The sequence below is a fragment of the Danio aesculapii genome, chromosome 4 (assembly GCF_903798145.1).
Source record: "Danio aesculapii chromosome 4, fDanAes4.1, whole genome shotgun sequence".
Classification (NCBI taxonomy): Eukaryota; Metazoa; Chordata; class Actinopteri; order Cypriniformes; family Danionidae; genus Danio; species Danio aesculapii.
Window position 1 is genome coordinate 26264392 of NC_079438.1, and position 20199 is coordinate 26284590.

Genomic DNA, 20199 nt, shown 5'->3' on the forward strand with positions numbered 1-20199 from the left:
AAACATTAAACCCAGCCCAGAGTGGCTCAGTGAATGTGGTCTGGACTGAGTGGATGAGGCTCATTGTGTCTCTATAGATGTTGTAGAAGATCAGAGTTCCTGCACTGTGATCCACAAACACTCCTATTCTCCTGCTGAGCGGCTTCACTGGGAGATCAGTGTGTGTGTTATTGTGTCTGAATGAGAAACTGGAGGAAAAGCAAAACAAACTCCAGGACTGATCATTAGACCCAAACCAACACTCAGCACCTTTTCCCTTCTTCCTGATGCTTTTATATGACACTGATATACACACATAATCATCTCCACTCCAGTCAATCTCCCAGTAACAGCGTCCACACACACTCTCTCTGCACAACACCTGACGATGATAAACAAATCTGTCTGGATGATAAGGATACGGCTGATCCTCTCTCACACTCTTCACCTCATGTTCTCCACACACAGAATGAGACGAGTGTGTGCTGTGTTTGGATCCAGTGTGAGGAAACAGGGCCCTGAACACAAAAACACACACATTTATAGCCACAGCTGTGTGTGTGTGTGTGTGACATTGATAACTTTTACATTGTAACACAAAACATAAAATAACAGTCAGAATGCATGAGTAGTTTTGGGTTAATTAAAAATAAAAATGTTTTTAAGCGCCAAATCATTAGAGTGATTTCATGTAGGACACAAATGCCTCAAATGCAGCTTCAACATCATTGGAATAAAATATATTTTACCATATTCAAGTGGAAAAGCTCACATATTAAAAAGGAATAATTATTTACAAGTGTTACGACTGAAGTTTATTTATTTATTGCGCATTGCATGTCTTTTTCTTTGTCCCGCCTCCTTGTTGTCTTTTCTGTTATCCCATAGGCTCCCGTGTTGGCATGATCTCGTGTTCTGATTGGCTGCTGGTCTCGGAGATCTCTATAAAAAGGAGCTTCTGGCATGGTTCAGTGCTGGCATGGTTCAGAGCTGCTGCGATCGTTGCTGGGAGTGGAGCTCCTGGATTTCCCGTACCCCTCTGGCCGACGATCAACATTCAAACTTGTTACCAATGTTCATATGTTTAACTTATTTTTGAGAGTTTGAGCTTGTAGGGGTGGCCTGCCTATTTATTTGATTACTTTTGACTATGTTTATGTTTAGGGAGAAAGGTAAGCTTCCAGTATTTTTCTTTAAATATTTATAGGTAATTTTGTGCATTTACTTTATAGATTCTTTTGTTTGTTATTTTGGCCTGTGGTAACCCTGAAGAGATGCTCATTTAAATTTACTACTTTTTCTATAGTAAATCTATTGAATTACTCTCAACTGAGTGTCCGAGTTTGGTTGACGCCCGAAGGGGATCTTTTGTATTAAGGTTTTGTTTGGGAAATTCACCACCCCAACACATTTGTTTTTTCATTTATTATGCCCTTGTTGTTTTCCCCTGGGATGTAAGAACAAGGTTGCTTTTATAACTGCATTTTTATAAAATAAAGCAGTCTTGTCCCAAACCTTTGAAAAATAGTCCATGTTGTCTTTATATTTTTAGGTAGCTTCATTTATTACTGACTTTACACTTTCAAAATATGTATTTATGCAGTTGAAGTGATATTGTGCTATATTGCTACATAGTAGAAGTGAACTAGTTTTGTTTTGTGTTAAAGCCACAATGGCCATGCATGTTCATAACCACACTTCTTTGTATGAGTGCTTTTATTGGGACCTTATAGGCACATTTTGTGCCTGGACTCAACTTAGTATTAGTGAGACCTAACTATTTTGTTAATTACTTAATACCCACAGAGCATGCTCATAGGGCATACTTCTGACCCTAATACTGTATACCTATACTTCGCCCAGTGTGGCCATATACTCTACTTTGTGTGGATTTGCTATGGGCCCACAGTGGACTTCTGTTTTGTGTAGGCCAGCCCACAGTTTGGTCTGGCGGCATTGTATATATTTTTGGTCTAGGCATGTTTGTTCGGAAATTTGTGCACAAATACTGCACACTCAAGTACATAAAGGTAAACTTTAGCAAACTGCATAATGAATTCAAAGCTATTGTATAGTAGGCTAAGAGAGACAATAGAAAAGCATATCTTAAGATATAAATTGGATCCCATTAAAATACTGTAGAAATTATCCTAAAGGATTTTTATGTCTTGTCCTATAAAACAATCCTATAAGAAAAAATCCTATTGAAATCCTATAGGAATGGTTCCAAAATATGATAGAAATTCTAATTGGAATCCTATAAAGAAATCATTAAATGTTACGCACAACACCGTAACATAAGTGGAATTATGTTATGTGAAATAATAAGTGGAATATTATGTGAATTACCGAAAACAGCAAAGCTCTGCACTCTCCGCCTCAGACTGAGCGCCATGGGTGGGATATTTGCCTGCATGCTGACCAGAGAAAGCTGATTGACTGTCTGTAAGCGCTCAGCGAAAGCTGATTGGCTGCCTGTAGGCGCTCAACGAAAGCTGATTGGCTGCCTGTTTCTCAATCAGTCTCTTGACAACAGAGGGAAACATTTAGTAAACAGCAGCTGTAAAAACCTTCTTTAGATGTGTCATTGACTTCCTGCCTTGTCATGCAAATTACCTGTTATGACTAAAAGGGTAACGAGAAACATCTAACTTCTAGAAAATGCTAGTATTGGACCAGTGGCCTAATAGATAAGGCATCAGCTTTCGAAGTTGGGGATTTTGGGTTCAAGTCCCATGTGGATCGTGGTTACATTTAAATTGTGTGAAAAAATCCTGACTTGTCTCCTCAAAGCTTAGGCGTGATGATCTGAGGACAAGAGTTAGCTTCAAATCCTCAGACTTGCTGCACACTTCAAATAAGATTCATCTTGCTTGCATCTCACTGTCACGTTACAAACCTAAAAGGTTCCGCTAAGCTCTGGTAATGTAGATCTTGACTTCAAGCACCCTGTGGCTTTCAACTAATGGTCTCTTGTTAGGTGGATGATGATGAAATGTAAACAAGGAAATAGCTGCAGAAAGGTTGTGATTTCAAGTAAATGAGAGTGGCCTTGTCTGGAATTTGAAACTCAAGACCAGTCACAACATACGCAAGAAACATACCCCAGGACCAATGAGACACGAATGTGGATGATTGCACAAAGAAAATGTTTGTCCATTAGTTGCACACATCTTATTTGATAGAATGCAAACTGGCATCGAGATCCTAAAGTGCAGTTTTCCATGCGTTGGCATCTTGTTGAAGGCACACAAAAGATCCATGACAAATGATTGACGAAATGGCCCAGTGGCCTAATGGATAAGGCATCAGCCTCCGGGGCTCAGGATTGTGGGTTCAAGTCTCATCTGGGTTGTCTTTGAAGGTCTCTCTTCAAATTGGGAGCAATGTTTGGTGGATGAAACATGGTAGCTGTGAAAACCTTTTTGAGATGTGTTTGCATGTCATTAACTTCCTGCATTGCCATGCATATTACCTGTTTTGACTAAAAGGGTAATGAGATACCTAACGCGAAAGGCCATTTTGAATCCTGATTGGTGCCTACAGAGAAGAGACTGTGTACAAACACAAAAATGGTGCTTACATATAAAGCTGGTGGGTTGTTCAAGATTCATAAACAAATCTAACAACCGAATCATTGCCGCTCCTTTTTTTGTCTGTATAATTGTACATGTTAGACTGATTTAGGTCAGAAGTCCATTAAATGTTCATTAACTAAAGTCATAGCAAAAGCTGCTTCAACTAACATAGAAACATCATAGACAGCACAGCTCCGCTGCTTTTTCTATGACAGGTGTAGGGCTCAACTGTGATTTGAACCCAGAACCTCTCACACCCTAAGTAAGAATCATACCCCTAGACCAACGAGCCCTGTAGAAGCAGTCTGCAGTGCCACAAAAAATTCTGTGAAACTGATCCGATCTACTCTTTGTTCATGTTGTTTTTGTTACGTGTGTCAGCAACTCCCTGGAGGCATATTACAGTTCACAGGCAGTAAAAAACAGCCCAGGAACCACTGGCTGTGCGCTCAGGTTGAAGTCTTTAACTCTCTGGCGCCATGTCTGAGTGAAACAGTAACACTAACAAAGTGGCGCATCAATATTTTTGTGCCACAGTTCACGCAGCATAGCAGTGGCCCTGGCAGCCTTAATGGGCACTTTAGACTGCAAGTTTTGAGGCGTTTGCGCAACATCAAGGCATTGTCCACAGCAACTCGGAAAAGCTTGTGAACAAAACAATGGGTGTGTGCTTTAATGCAAGTGCACCGAAAGGGGATCAAAAGAATTGTCTTGGACTGCCATGTAGTGGAATGACTTGGGATGACGTTGATTTTTAAGGCAATGGGATTCACAGGGCTTTTTGTCAAATCCTCGCACAACGTCAAGTCATGACATTTGACGGATCCACATCAAACGTCAAGCGATAACGTGACAGAAATGGGAGCATCTTGCCATCATTGCTTCAGACACAGGAGATGTTCTTGGAATGTCAAGCCGCCTGCCCTCCAGATGAGCTGTAGCCTTTTTTGCCCTGGCCAAACAAGCATGTCAGGATGGTGGTCTAAGTGGTCTAAGGTGCTGCGTTCAGGTCGCAGTCTCCCCTGGAGGTGTGGGTTCGAATCCCGCTTCTGACAAACCTAATCTTTGGCTGTCCGCTCAGGCTCAAGTTATTGAATGTTTGGCAAAACAATGGACGTGGGCTTTAATGCAAGTGCACCGAAAGGGCATCAAAAGAATTGTCTTGGAGTGGAATGACTTGGGATGCTGTTGATTTTTAAGGCAATGGGATTCGCAGGGCTTTTCGTCAAATCTTCGTACAACGTCAAGTCATGACATTTGACTGATCCACGTCGAACGTCAAGCAATAACGTGACAGGAATGGGAGCATCTTGCCATCATTGCCCTCCAGAGGAGCTGTAGACTTTTTTGCCCCTGGGAAGCATAATCGGCACGGAAGGGAATGAAGAACGCCGCCTGGTCACCTATGCGCTCTTGTGTGCCAAAATGAATCACCCTGCCTCATTTGAGGCTTAAACTCACAAGCTTCAGATTATGAGACTGACACGCTGCCTACTGCACCAACAAGGCGGACTGCTGGAGCTGGGCAAGTTGTGAAACGCCAGCTTCCATTTCACGGTGCTGAGGTGTGGCTCCTACAAAACAGCTCCAGCCACACATGCATGTCAGGATGGCCGAGCAGTCTAGGGCTCTGCGTTCAGAACGCAGTTTCTCCTGGAGGTGTGGGTTTAAATCCCACTTCTGACAAACCTAGTCTTTAACTCTCTGGCAGCCTTAATGGGCACTTTAGACTGCAAGTTTTGAGGTGTTTGCGCAACATCAAGGCATTGTCCACTGCAACTCGAAAAAGCATGTGAACAAAACAATGTATGTGTGCTTTAATGCAAGTGCACCAAAAGGGATCAAAAGAATTGTCTTGGACTGCCATGTAGTGGAATGACTTGGGATGCTGTTGATTTTTAAGGCAATGGGATTCACAGGGCATTTCGTCAAATCTTCGTACAATGTCAAGTCATGACTTTTGACGGATCTACGTCAAACGTTAAGCAATAACGTGAAAGAAATGGGTGCATCTTGCCATCATTGCTTCAGACTCAGGAGATGTTCTTGGAACGTCACGTCACATGCCCTCTAGAGGAGCTGTAGCCTTTTTTGCCCCCGGGAAGCATAATTGGCACGAAAGGGAATGAAGAACGCCGCCCAGTCACCTATGTGCTCTTGTGTGCTAAAAGGAATCACCCTGCCTCGTGTGAGGCTTAAACTCACAACCTACAGATTATGAGACTGACACGCTGCCTACTGCACCAACAAGGCGGACTGCTGGAGCTGGGCAAGCTGTAAAACGCCAGCTTCCATTTCACGGTGCTTAGGTGTGGCTCCTACAAGACTTCTGACAAACCTCATCGTTGGCTGTGCGCTCAGGCTGAAGTCTTTAACTCTCTGGCAAAACAATGGACATGGGCTTTAAGGCAAGTGCACCAAAAGGTAATCAAAAGAATTGTCTTGGACTGCCATGTAGTGGATTGTCCTGAGATGCTGTTGATTTTTAAGGCAATGGGATTCGCAGGGCTTTTTCGTCAAATCCTTGTACAACGTCAAGTCATGACATTTGACGGATCTACGTCAAACGTCAAGCGATAACGTGACAGAAATGGGAGCATCTTGCCATCATTGCTTCAGACTCAGGAGATGTTCTTAGAACGTCACGCCGCATGCCCTCCAGAGGAACTGTAGCCTTTTTTGCCCCCGGGAAACATAATCGGCACGGAAGGGAATGAAGAACGCTGCCTGGTCACCTATGCGCTCTTGTGTGCCAAAAAGAAATCACCCTGCCTCGTGTGAGGCTTAAACTCGCAACCTTCAGATTATGAGACTGACACGCTGCCCACTGCACCAACAAGGTGGACTGCTGGAGCTGGGCAAACTGTGAAACGCCAGCTTCCATTTCACGGTGCTGAGGTGTGGCTCCTACAAGCCAGCTCCAGCTGCACATGCATGTCAGGATGGCCGAGCAGTCTAGGGCTCTGCATTCAGGTCGCAGTTTCTCCTGGAGGTGTGGGTTCAAATCCCACTTCTGACAAACCTAGTCTTTAACTCTCTGGCAGCCTTAATGGGCACTTTAGACTGCAAGTTTTGAGGCGTTTGCGCAACATCAAGGCATTGTCCACTGCAACTCGGAAAAGCATGTGAACAAAACAATGGATGTGTGCTTTAATGCAAGTGCACCAAAAGGGATCAAAAGAATTGTCTTGGAATGCCATGTAGTGGAATGTGCTGGGATGCTGTTGATTTTTTTGGCAATGGCATTCGCAGGGCTTTTCGTCAAATCCTCGCACAACGTCAAGTCATGACATTTGACGGATCCACGTCATTGCTTCAGACTCAGGAGATGTTCTTGGAACGTCATGCCGCCTGCCCTCCAGAGAGGCTGTAGCCTTTTTTGCCCAGGAGAAGCTTGAAATGCATGGAAGGGAAGAAAGAACGCCGCCCGGTCACCTAAGTGCTCCCGTGTGCCAAAAGGGACCACCATGCCCCATGTGAGGCTCAAACTAATGACCTTCAGAATATGAGACTGATGCGCTGCCTACTGCACCAACAAGGCATTCTGCTGGAGCTGGGAAAGCTGTGAAACGCCAGCTTCCATGTCACGGTGCTGCCTTGTGACTCCTATAAGACAGCTCCAGCCATACATGCATGTCCGGATGGCCGATCGGTCTAAGGCAGCTGCGTTTAGGTGGCAGTCTCCACTGGAGGTGTGGGTTAGACACTTTGGCTGTGCGCTCAGGCTCAAGTCTTTAATTCTCTGGCTCCATGTACGAGTGATCCAGTAACACTGACAAAGTGCCACATCAATCTCTTTGTGCCACAGTTCACGCAGCGTAGCAGTGTCCCTGGCAGCCTTAATGGGCACTTTAGACTGCAAGTTTTGAGGTGTTTGTGCAACATGTAGGCATTGTCCACAGCAACTCTGAAAAGCATGAGAACAAATTAATGCATTAAAATCATTCACATAATAAACAATTCTGTCTTAAAATCTAATAAAAATTTTCTAAATTTGGACTCTTCCACCAAGCTCTCATGTTTTGCCATATTTCTCTTTTTTCAATATTTGGGTATAATCTTTTCCAGTACACTTCAGTTTTTGGGGAAACAAAAACATCTTTACATAAACAAGAATAAAACATCTTCAGTATACCATCTTTGAAAACATATTGATTTTCTTTACAGTTAATCACCATTCCTTTGTCGCTGTTTTTTTCCAATTGATTCTCTATAATTTCTTTCTATTCTTTTGGTATCATTTCTTTCAATTTTTTAAATTGATTTTCTAGAACTATTTTACTTTCATCATCATGGTTTTCTACTATTGCATCTATTATTACTGCACCTGTACAAAACCAGGTATCACTTCATATAAGATATCTTCAATTTGCTTTATTCCTGCATAATACCATTTCTTATAAAAAAATTTATTATTTCCTTTTTTTATGTATTCATTTAAAAACAGCGGTTGCTTTAAAATCTCTTCTTTACTCAATGTACAATCAATGTGCTTTCTAAAATCTCCCCATGCTTTTACAACTTCTTTATAAAACTCTGGAATCCCATTCATCATATTCTCTTTAAGTTTCATCCATAATGCATATTCCTCTATTTCCCCACATTTATTTAAAAAATAACCCATCACATCTTTCCACACGTTTTTCCTTCTTTCCAATATTTATTTACAGTTTTTATTCTCATACTTTTCATTCTAATTAAAGGGCACCTATGGTGAAAAATTTACTTTTCAAGCTGTTTGGACAGAAATGTGTGTAAGTATAGTGTATAAACTGTCATATTGGGGTGAAATAAACACACCCAGTCCTTTTTTTTCAAATGTAACAACATAAAAACGGTGGACCAATTGGAGCGGTTTTCAGATCGACCGCAACTTTACGTAGGAGAGCGGTCCCCCCGCCCACATATATTGATTGACAGCTGCGCGCATTAACATGTGCGGTAGTCACGTGTATATTCATATAATCAAGACAGGAGGAGCGCAAAGCAGCCGGGAATAAAAGGTGTGTTCAGTTCGCTAGGGTCATCAATCATCATCAAACGTGATCAAGAGTGAGTTTCACAAGTTTAAAATGTTTTAAAACAGAGCATGTGTGTAATAAAGTACAGCGATTCATTTCAGATGCACTTAATCAGCACAGCCGCGTGTCAGAACAATTATAAAGGAAGACGCTTCAATCGCGGTTTGTGGACGTTAAATCAGGTTTATTTTGTACATTAATATAAGAGATATTCATACAGCAGTGGATATTACCAGTACCATGTCACATGCGTGCAAAACGAGTGCAAAGCATAACGCTCTCTCTCTCTCTCTCAGTGTGTGTGTGTGTCTTCGTGTCTGAGCTGTGTGTGTGTCTGAGCTATGTGTGTGTGTGTGTATGTGTGTGCGCTATGTGTTTGTGTCCTTGCTGTGTGTGTGCGTGAACTTTGTAATGACATTGTGTGTGACTCATTGTTGCAAATCCACAAAAAAATGCATCAAATACTGATTGTTAAAGTTCTTACTGTAGTATTTCTCACACACGTTACATGAGATCTGCTTCCTGAGGCAGCCCAGGGCTGCGATTGCTGACAGGCACGTGGGAATGGTGGGCAGGGAGGATTAGCCTTAAAGGGCCAGTACAAAAAAACAGCAAAACCTTTTTTCCAGCTATAATATAGACACTTCAAACAGCTATAATAAATAATCTGATGGGTGTTTTGAGCTGAAACTTTACAGACACATTCTGGGGACACAAAAGACTTATATTAAATATGGAAAAAGGGCTAACCTATGTGCCCTAATGGATCTAATAATCCCAAACCTCCTTCCGTTACTTTACCAATTAAAGTATCATACGCTATTTTAGGTTTCGCTTCCCATAAGAAATTTAAAACAATCTCTTTTATTATTTTTTTTACACGCACATAGGCAAACTCACAGATCCCAACACATACCACATTTTTGATAAAAACAATGAATTTGTCACTAACACTTTCCCCTTTAAAACAAACCTTAATTTCCAGAAATTTAGTCTTTTTTCCATTCCTGTTAAAACTTCTTCCCACATTAATTTTATACCTTAAATTTTCATATTGCTTGTCTCTTCTTTATATTGTATTCTTTCTGCTAAAGCATTGGTTTTTCCAATTCTCATGTATTTTGTTTTATCTTTATTAATTTTTGCTCCTGTTTCTTTACAATATCTGTTTAAAATACCTTCTGCTTCACACTTAGCTCACGATTTATACTTAGCTTGTTTGGCGTGCTGTCCCGGCAGAGAGCCCTGAGCTCAAGGGATCCTCAAGCCCAGGGCTCCCTCTTTTCACAGGGCGAGGGGAGATTGAGCTCAGGTCGATTTGAAACTCCCCTGCTGCTGAGGCCAAGGTGAACTTCCTGAGAGTAAGACATTAGAAAAAAGATTTAGGCTTATTTTATCTATAATATAGAGCACATTTGGATGATGGGAGTAAACCGGGGAACCCGGGGGAAACCCACGCGGACACGGGGAGTACATGCAAACTCCGCACAGAAATACCAGATGGCCCAGTGAAGACCCAACGCCATTGGTATTCTTGCTGTGAGGCAACAGTGCTAGTCACTGGGCCACCGTGCCGCCCATTCTGGATAAAGGTGGAAGAAGGGAAGGAGGGGGGTTTCTTCCAGACGAAGATAGTTGTAGTGAGGAAATGAGGATATATATAGTGACTTGGAATTCTTTGATTGGAGGATCATGATTAGCTAATGGGGACCAGCTGGGTCAATCATGAGCACATGCTCCTCTCGAAATTAGTTTAAAATTAAACTTCACTTAATATTAAAGTGGTATCATCGGCGTATTGAAATATTTTTTGTTCTACTTCTTTTCCTTTTATACATATTCCTCTTATATTTGCTTTTCGTTATTAATTGCCAATCCTAATGCTTCAGAAACCAGTGTGTACATTAATGCTGACATTGGACAACCTTGTCTGATAGATCTTGTTATTTTAAAATCTTCAGTTAAAAATCCATTTAATTTCATACAGCTTGTGATATCTGTATATAAACATTTTATCCACTTTAAAAAACTCTCCCCAAAACCAAAACTCTCCATTACATGTATCAAATATTTGTGTTCGACTCTATCGAAAGCTTTTTCTAAGTCTAACATTTATAATATATCCTGTTTCCTTTTCCTTATTCATGTACCAAATTGTGTCTCTTATATTATTTATGGCATCAGTTATATCTTTGTTTAATACTTGGTTTGTTGTATATATATATTTGGTACTACCAGTTTCAAACGGTTTGCTAAAATTTTTGCTAATATTTTGTGTTTAACATACTTAATGGTCTATAATTCTTTAAATCTCCCTTGTCTCCTTTCCTTTTATATATTATTTTCACCATATCTTCTTTCATACTGTTTGTTAGATTTCCTTTTTAAAAATATCTTGACATATTTCATTTAAAATTGGACACATAACTGCTTTAAAAACCTTATAGAATTCTGCAGGGAATCCGTCTATTCCGGGACTTTTGCCATTTCTCATTTGATCAATTGCTAATTCAATTTCTGAATCTGTAATCTCATTCTTGCACATATCCTTATCACACTTATCTAGTTTAACTGTTATGTTCTCTAACAAAAAATTGTCATCTTCTGAACAAACTCCTTGTTTTGTAAATAAATCCAGTAACACTTTATAATAACTACAGAATATGAACCATTTGTTAAGCATTAGCGAATAGTGAATTTATTATGTGTTAAGCATTAACTCTACATTAATAAATGTTAGTAAGCAGTTTATTACTGCTGCTACAAATGATTTAATCTTGACTTACAACCACATTTATAATGTGCTTAATGGCTGTACTTTCATACTTTGTTAATGATTTATTTTTCATTACTAAATTAAGTATTGCATTGTTTACAAACCAGTTATTTAAGCACAGTTGGTTGTTTTTTAAGATCATTTAGAATGAGTTAGTAAATGATTAATAAACTATTAAAATTAACATTTAGAATTCTTTTTATTCAGGCATATACTAATATTTACTTCATCCAGTTTTGTGACCCAATCTAAAGTGAGGACTATTCATGCTTTATAAATCCCTTATAAATGATAATTAAAGGTTCAGTTAAACTCTAAACAGGAAAAAAAGAACATAAATGACTTTATTCATACCCATTTGTTTAAAGATACACAAATGAAACTGTGTTAAAAAAAATATATATATTATATTGTTAAATTATTATGCTGTTGTTGTTTTATCCAATTTTATGTCGTATGTTTAAACCTCAATTTTACTTTTTTGATAAGATTGCAAAGATTATTGTTCATTTGATTCTGAGCCTTTATTTGTCATTTATAAGGGATATATAAAGCATGAATAGTCCTCACTTTAGATTAGGTCACAAAACTGCATGAAGTTGAGTTAATAAAGCATTTATTAACATAGATAGTATCCATCAACTATATGCCTGAATAATCAGATATATAAATGTTAATTTCAATAGTTTATGAATCATTTACTAACTCATTCTGAATGATCTTAAAAACCATCAACTACTCTTAAATGTAGTTTACAAATGATTTGTAAATAATGCAATACTGAATTAGTAATGAAAAATCAAGCAGTTACAAATTATGAAAGTACAAGTATTAAGCATATTATAAATGTGGTTATAAGTCAATAATACAGCATTTGTAGCTGCAGTTATAAACTGCTTACTAACGTTTAATAATGTTAATGCTTAACAAATAATCAATTCACTATTTGCTAATGCTTAATAAATGATTCATAGTGTGTAGTTATTATAAAGTGTTACTTAATTTTTTTTACTTGTTCAAACTACTTAATTAAAATGATTTATTAATTAATAAATTAATTTTATTTTTAATTAAACAATTTATGAGATTTCATCGAGACAACATTTTTTTATGTTCAATCCACAGAAATTTGTTAAAAGTGTTAATTTAATTTGTGTTGTGAGAACATGAAAGATTTGTGTGGAACCCTGCAGTTTTTACAGTGTGTGCAATGTGCACAAATATGCATATCGGTTCATAATAAAGTTGAAACACATTGTCAGATTTTGCTGTATTTGGCTTAACCGTTCTTGGGTGGCTCGTCAGTGTTTTAGATGACTAATACAGAAAATAAGTAAGCTGACCAAAGTTCTTACGTGGAGAAGACTTTATTGAAGACAAAGAATAGTGCAGTTCCTCAGCAGTGACGTTAACTCGTCCGTCTTCAAGTAACTTAACCAAAAGTAATGTCTGTGAGAGACTACTTTATAAGAAAGTATGCAAACCCCCTGAGATTACCCAACTGCTTTGGTTGGGTCACAACTCTTGAGTTCATGTAGGCCATTTGGTTTACACCTTTTCAGATGTAGATACTTGTTTGCATAAGAAACAAGCCACACAATCTATCAACATATAGAGTTATATTGCGTTCTTGCAGCCAGGTAGCAATTCTGATCTGCACTACAATCTGATCTGATCCATGAACTATACTATAAAACAGTTGTCAAAATCTTCACCCCTTTTCAATAATTGAGTTTAAAATCTCCAGGTGTTCAAAGGGTTTCATTTTCAGTAACTTGATATGTATTCAAGAGTTCACACTTGTTCCGCGAGAGAGCTCTAAGCTCATTGGATCCTCGAGCCCTGGGCTCCCTTATGTAAACAGGGCGAGAGGGGAGTTTGAACTCAGGGAGATCTCGATGAACTCCCACGACTTTTTTCTGTTCTAACGACAGATATAGGGATGGCTAAAGGGAGATATATGGCTTACTAAGAGCTCAACTATGGTGCCAATTTAGAATGTTCAGTTTACCTAGGTTGTGTGTTTTTGGATTGTGGGAGGAACCTGGGGGAAACCCACGCGAGCACCGAGTGAGCAAAACTCCACACAGATGTCAACTGGTTCAGTGGGGACATTAACGTGTGACATTCTTGCTTTGAGGCAACAGTGCTAACAACTGGGCTACCGTGTTGCCAAATCTAGAAAGGAGGGCGAGTGGGGGGGATTCCTCAAGACGAAGATAACTGAGGTAAGAATCTCTGGTTATTTATAGTGAGTTAGGAATCATCTGAATAGTGAATCATGTGTTAGCTAATGCAGGACCAGCCATGGACAATCATAAGATAATGTGATCCTCTCAAAAGTAGTTTATAAATAAACTTCACATGAATGAACAACCAAACTACATGAAAAAGCTGCCGTTTTGAATATACCCATGGTTATGTGGACAAAGTGTCAATGTTGAGGACTCTGCTCTCCATTGTGAAGCTTCAGGTGATTACTGAGGCTTATTTCTGTTTAAAGCCCTTTCCACACTCACTGCATCTAAAACGATCCTCTCCTGAGTGAGTCTTCATGTGTTGCTTGATGGTGTCTTTGCGTGTGAGACTCTTTCCACACTGATCACATATGAACACTATGGTTCCAGTGTGACCATCTATGTGGTTCATGAGGCTAGCTTTGGTTGTGAAGCTCTTTCCACACTGAACACATGGAAACGGCTTCTCTCCGGTGTGAGTTTTCATGTGGTTATTGAGTGCGCTATTACATGTGAAACTTTTACCACACTCTGTGCATGTGTAAGGTTTCTCTCCAGTGTGGATCCTCATGTGGGTGTCAAGCTCTTGTTTTCGAGCTAAACTTTTCCCACACTGTGTGCAAGTAAATATTTTTCCTCCATTGTGAGTTCTCATGTGAACTTTAAGGTTGCCACTTTGTTTAAAACTCTTTCCACACTGTTGGCATGTGTACGGCCTCTCTCCAGTGTGAATTCTCCTGTGCGCTGCAAAGTTTCCTGCATGATAGAAGCTTTGTCCACACTCTTGGCATGTGTACGGCCTCTCTCCAGTGTGAATTCTCATGTGGGTTATGAAGCTTTTTTTTTGACCAAAACTCTTTCCACACTGTTCGCAAGTGTAAGGTTTCTCCCTAATGTGAACTCTCATGAGAACATCAATGTTTGGCTTTTGAATGAAACTCTTTCTACACTGTTCACTGCTGAAATTACACTCAGATTTGGATTTCTGAGGACTTCCGTGTGATGAAGTCTTTTCAGTCAGTGTGGGTTTTTCATCAGTTGTTATTTCTTGTTGTTTCTCTTCCATTTTATTCCATTGATAAGTCTCTTCTTTCAGCACCATCAGGTCTTAAAAAAAAAGAAAAAGTTAACTTTAGTATGAAGGCACAAAGGAACAAGCATGAAATGGATGTTTTTACCTAAAAATTAAAATGACCTTACCATTTACTCTCCATCATGTGGTTTTAAACATTTCCTTTCTTCTGGAACACAAAGTAAGGCAGTGTTTTTTTCACAATATCTTCTTTTGTGTTCAGCAGAATCAAGAAACTCAAAGATTTAAAACCACTCGAGGAAGAGTAAATGGTGAGGCTTTTATTTATATTTATGAACTTTATTTAAAAGATGTAAAGTAAGTCTTTAGTGTTCCCAGAATGGGTCTGAGGTTTCAACTCAAAATCAGATCATATACCTTGCAGAATATTTCATTTTGGGGGTCAGAGGAAGACCAAGCTCTTTTTGTGCCTGTGGCTTTAAATGCAAAAGATCAAATGCACTTGCTCTAGTTTACTCATGTTGTGTTCCCTCATGTGTAACCTCCACTCAACATTTGTAACTTGCTTGAAAGGCCTGATTGAGACAAATCCTGCATGTTCATAGCAAGTACGCATAATTCACTCTTATATTTGTGAGTTTGCATTATTGTATATAACTTATGCAAATGTTTCCCAGTACTGGGTTGCAGCTGGAAGGGCATCTGCTGTTTAAAACATATGCTGGATAAGTTGGTGGTTCATTCAGCTGTGATGACCCCTGATAAATAAAGGGACTGAGCTGAAGGAAAATGAATTAATTAACCAACAAAGCAAAATTTGAACTAATCTAACACACACACACAAAATAACAGTCCAAATATTATTACACCCAAATGAATATGTTGGGGGAAAATATTAAATTATTATTTTTTTTTATAATCAGGGGGAAAAAAACATAAAAATGTAGTTGAAATGTTGTAGTTTGTATTTGTTTTGTTTGCAATAACTTATTTGAATTTAAGTGTATTATCGTATTATATGTATTAAAGATGTTGGTGCATATATACACATTTACTATTAAGTGACTATAAAATGAATTCAAATGGCATCAAATTACAGCAGGTGAATGTTAAAATTACTTTGATTAAGCATGAACTTGAGACATAAGACCTGAGAGTTAGCCTGCCCTGGACCAGGCTAGTTTCCCAGTAAAAGTTGGCAAAGTAACTGAGTTTGAACTATTATAAATTTAATTTATGAAACCGAATCTGCCATTAATAAACCTGATTTACCAAAATAAGCCTGGCATTTTCTGTAAGCTTGGTTTATGGAACAGCCCTCTGGTATAGCATGTAGCATGAGCAGTGTGGAACGTGATTTCAGATAACAGGATTCTGTTCATCCAGGATTAGAATGACCCAGAGTTAACAATTTGAAGTGTGAAAAACCCTAAGACTACTCAGCATCAGCTCTCAGGATAACCAGAATACAATTACAAACAACCACAATTGTAAATTATGTCATAGTAGTGACCTGATCTCATATACTGTTGTTTTATAACCTCCAATTTAGTTGCCTATTGGAGAAATGACCAGGAATAATAAACAGCAGAAAACCGTCACACTACTTGCTCTACAAACAAGTGTGTTTATGACTATACATACAAAGAAAAATAATAAAATTAGAAAATATGACTTTGCAACATCAAGCAGCATTAGACACGGGCCAGTATAAGATTCTGATGGTATGATAACCTTGAATAAAAATATCACGGTTTTACTGTACTGTGATTACTGCTCTAACAGATATACTTTTTAAATGTCTGGGTAAAAAACAATGCACCTTTTCTCCTTTGAACACAAAATATTTTCTTTTGAGAAACTTTGAAAGTATTTTGGAGCAGTTAACATGTCAGGCTAAATCATTCAAATTAATAATTGACTTCTGCTGTCTTTATGTGTTTCAAAAACACAGATTTCTTTACAATTTAAAACGGCATCTTTGGAGATCTTTTCTGCTGGAGATACTGTTATCCTAAAAAATTTTTATAAAATAAAATAACCCTTACATATACCGTAGGGACGGTACAGCAGAAAATATTGTCAGTTTTTAAACCTTGACTTTTCCAAACTGCGGTATACCTTGAAAACGGTTATCATCCCATGCCTAAGCAGCATAACACTGTTTTTAGGATCTAAAAATTCATCCTTTTGAAAAAAGTGTCAAGCTAAAAGATTCCAATGGCGGCGCCTGCTGGTACGTGAAGAATATGGTCAATACTGACGAACTTTACACTCAAATGTTTGCGTATCATCAGCATGCTGTAATCCATTTCTTACGCAGCAAAAGTCATTTTTAGACTAGTTTGTTGGCCAGTTGTAGTCAGTGCAATGCTAAACGTTATTGTTCCACTATAATTTGTTAGTTTTGTCTCACGTCGTCCCACAGCAACATCATATAGTTTAGAATACTGTACAATGTTTTATAACAATTAATTATTTTAGTGTCCATTTCATTCAGCATATTTAAAATTGGGGGCCTCCACGCTTTTGACATACTTTAAACCAGGGTTAAAATTTTAGACCCATAAAAATGCCCCAGATGGAAGACTTTTATTTTCCCTATATATAATTATATTATATATTATGTAATTATATTTAAAAATATAAAATCACATTTAATAATACAATAATAAATGAATATAAAAAATACAGTATTTTAGATTAAATAAAAAATTAAATAGTGTATCTACACACTTTTTTTTTCCAACATTAACCTACTTTAAAATGTAAAAAAAAAAAAAAAATGAACTAATAAACTAAATCTATGCACAACAATCTGTCCAGGTCGATGTCCTCAGCAGTAAATACATGGAGCACGTTTAAACAAATGTTATTGTAAAGAAAATAATCAAACCATTATGATAAATAGAGTTAAAATGACATTTTTGAATGAAAAGTTTTATTGAGATGGATTGTTGGTGATTGTATGGGTTTTGGCCAGACTGGGTAGCAGAACATGAACAAAGGAAAATGAAGACTAAAATATAGATTTTGGAATAAGACATTTTAAGACCCCACAGAAACCCTGTTTAAACACAATAGCCCTGGTAATTAGTTATTGTAATAATGATGTAATTCTAACTCAGATACTATCTGTGAGAACTAGTAACAACTACTAAAAACAAGTTTAAACCCATAAAGAAGTTGATGAAAAATGGGAATTGTGATCAACGTGACATATGCAAATGGAAAGTACTAAGCCAACACCATCACAATAGCAGATATCTTTTATGTGAATACTGTAGGTCTAATATCGTCAGCTCAGTTAAACTTTTTTTCATTTGTTGTTTTTATTTATTTTATATAGCGCCAGTGCTCAAGGACGCTTTACAAACAGTAGAACAAGAAAAGCAATAACCTTAAGGTAGAGAAAATGGGAGACTAATAATAACATAAAAGAATGACAAAAGACATGGGAACAAGTAACAAAAGAAACTGATTCCTGTCTTTTAATGAGTGCTTATGTGCATTTAGGAGAACTAGGCAGCACACTCAGGGCTGCAAGATGGATTTAATTTAGTATTCTTATTATGAAAATATATTTGAATGAGGATCAAATGACTGAGTTGGTCTTTGAGAATGAAAATCAACCTGTTTGTTCCTGCAGATCTTCATGTTTGACTCTGAATGTTTCTTCAATCTTCACATCTTCACTCTCCTCTTTAATAAACGCCATCTTTATAACTGTGTGGAGATCAGTCGCTTCAGCAGGAGATTTTCTCTGTGTTTGGACACTTTATCCTGTTTAAAATGAACAAAACAATAAAAATGTTCTGTTTAAAATAAATAAAACAATGAACAGAAACAAAATAACTTCTCTTCAACACTTGCTGCAACAGTTTCTTTATATGAGAGTAATTAACAAAAAGAAATCAGGCAAAAGGTACCATTAAAACACTTATTACACAGATTTCTGTAACTTATTCAAACAATAGCCAATATTTACGTAGGAGTAAAATAATACTACGTTGTATAAAGGGTTAAAATAATATTTTCAACAACAGGAACACAATTTAGCATCGGATGAAAAACCTGAACCTTTAATTAAATCGGTTTATATCTGTAAACGTTTTAAAACAACCTTTCTCCAGTTGAATCACAGCGCTGAAACGGCGCCGCCTGATGACGTCACGCCACGCCAAAATAAAAGTCATTTTTGTTCAGCTTTTTTTTTGCCACTTACTGTTGAGGTCATGGCTAGGGCCAGATGGAATCTGCGGACATTTTTTGCTATTTCTGCGGAGAATTTTGGTAAAAATCTGCGGATTTCTGTGAAATTATTTTGGGAGTATCATAACAAAAACCTTAATATGTGAAATAATAAATAATAATAATATCTTTTTAACTTGTATTTAATGTTTAAAATGCAAATCCAATTAGATTAAATTTATTTGGTAAACAAAGCAGGTCTCTCACATAATATATCTACTAAAAGACAAGAAAATATTTCATTACAAACTGCATTGTACATAAATCAGATGAACATTTTCATATTAGTCAATAACGTACTGTAATTAATTTAAAAACTGAATAAATTTAGATTTTTCCCAGAGATAGGTTGTGGCTGGAAGGGCATCCGTTGCGTAAAAACATGCTGGATAAGTTGGCGGTTAATTCCGCTGTGGCGACACTGGATTAATAAAGGGACTAAGCCGAAAAGAAAATGAATAAATAAATTTAGATTTACACACATTTACTCAAGTAAATAAACAGAATTAATGATGGGCTAAAAATCTGCGAAATTCCTGGTCATGGCTTATATATTTAGCATTTGGAGTTGATCAAAACCTTTACTCTAAACATTTTAAGACAATTAAAAAAACTTTTTAATCCACTTAGACTAAGTGTTTAAAGCAGACAATCTCAACATTCTAAGATGTATAACAAATAATCTGATGGGTGTTTTGAGTTGAAACTTTACAGACACATTCTGGAGACACAAAAGACTTTTCTTAAATCTTGAAAAGGGGTAAAATTGGTGCCCTTTAAGTAAAAAGTACCCGTTACTACTACACGTTTTAGTTTCACTAGCTGGGTCATTATCACTATAAAGTGCCTTTGATGTCCCACAAGATTGAATCAGTCCTATATGAACATAATGCGCAATAATGAAACTCTGATGTTTTGATATAATTGGTTAAACCTTTACACACATGCAGGTAGAATTATAAGTGTTTTGAAATATGTTTTTGCCATATTCTTTCATTGAATAGATGTGATTTTGCCATGTCCCACACACTGCTCAGACAACTTCAGTGAGTCTAAAAAGTAGGTAAATTAGATCAAATTAAAAAAAGATTTTTAAATATTCTTATTGTCTTTAACAAGTTATTTTAAAGAGAAGTCATTTTAATAACTTTTATTCTGTTTTAATAATATCATTAATCATTTTGCACGTGTCCTTGAAATTGCTGTCCACCCGATCATGATGTGGTAAATGCCCCTTTAAGATGTACTCTCATATACTCATTAGCATCCCCGTGCCCATTTAGCTTTTTCTTTAGAGGTTAAAACACTGCACACAGTAAATATC

General features: G+C 37.6%; 1 pseudogene; it reads right to left on the bottom strand.

The window, feature by feature from the left end:
• Window positions 1–13788: 13788 nt before the first annotated feature.
• On the bottom strand, window positions 13789–18402 carry LOC130223493 (gastrula zinc finger protein XlCGF8.2DB-like; annotated as a pseudogene).
• Window positions 18403–20199: the final 1797 nt, after the last annotated feature.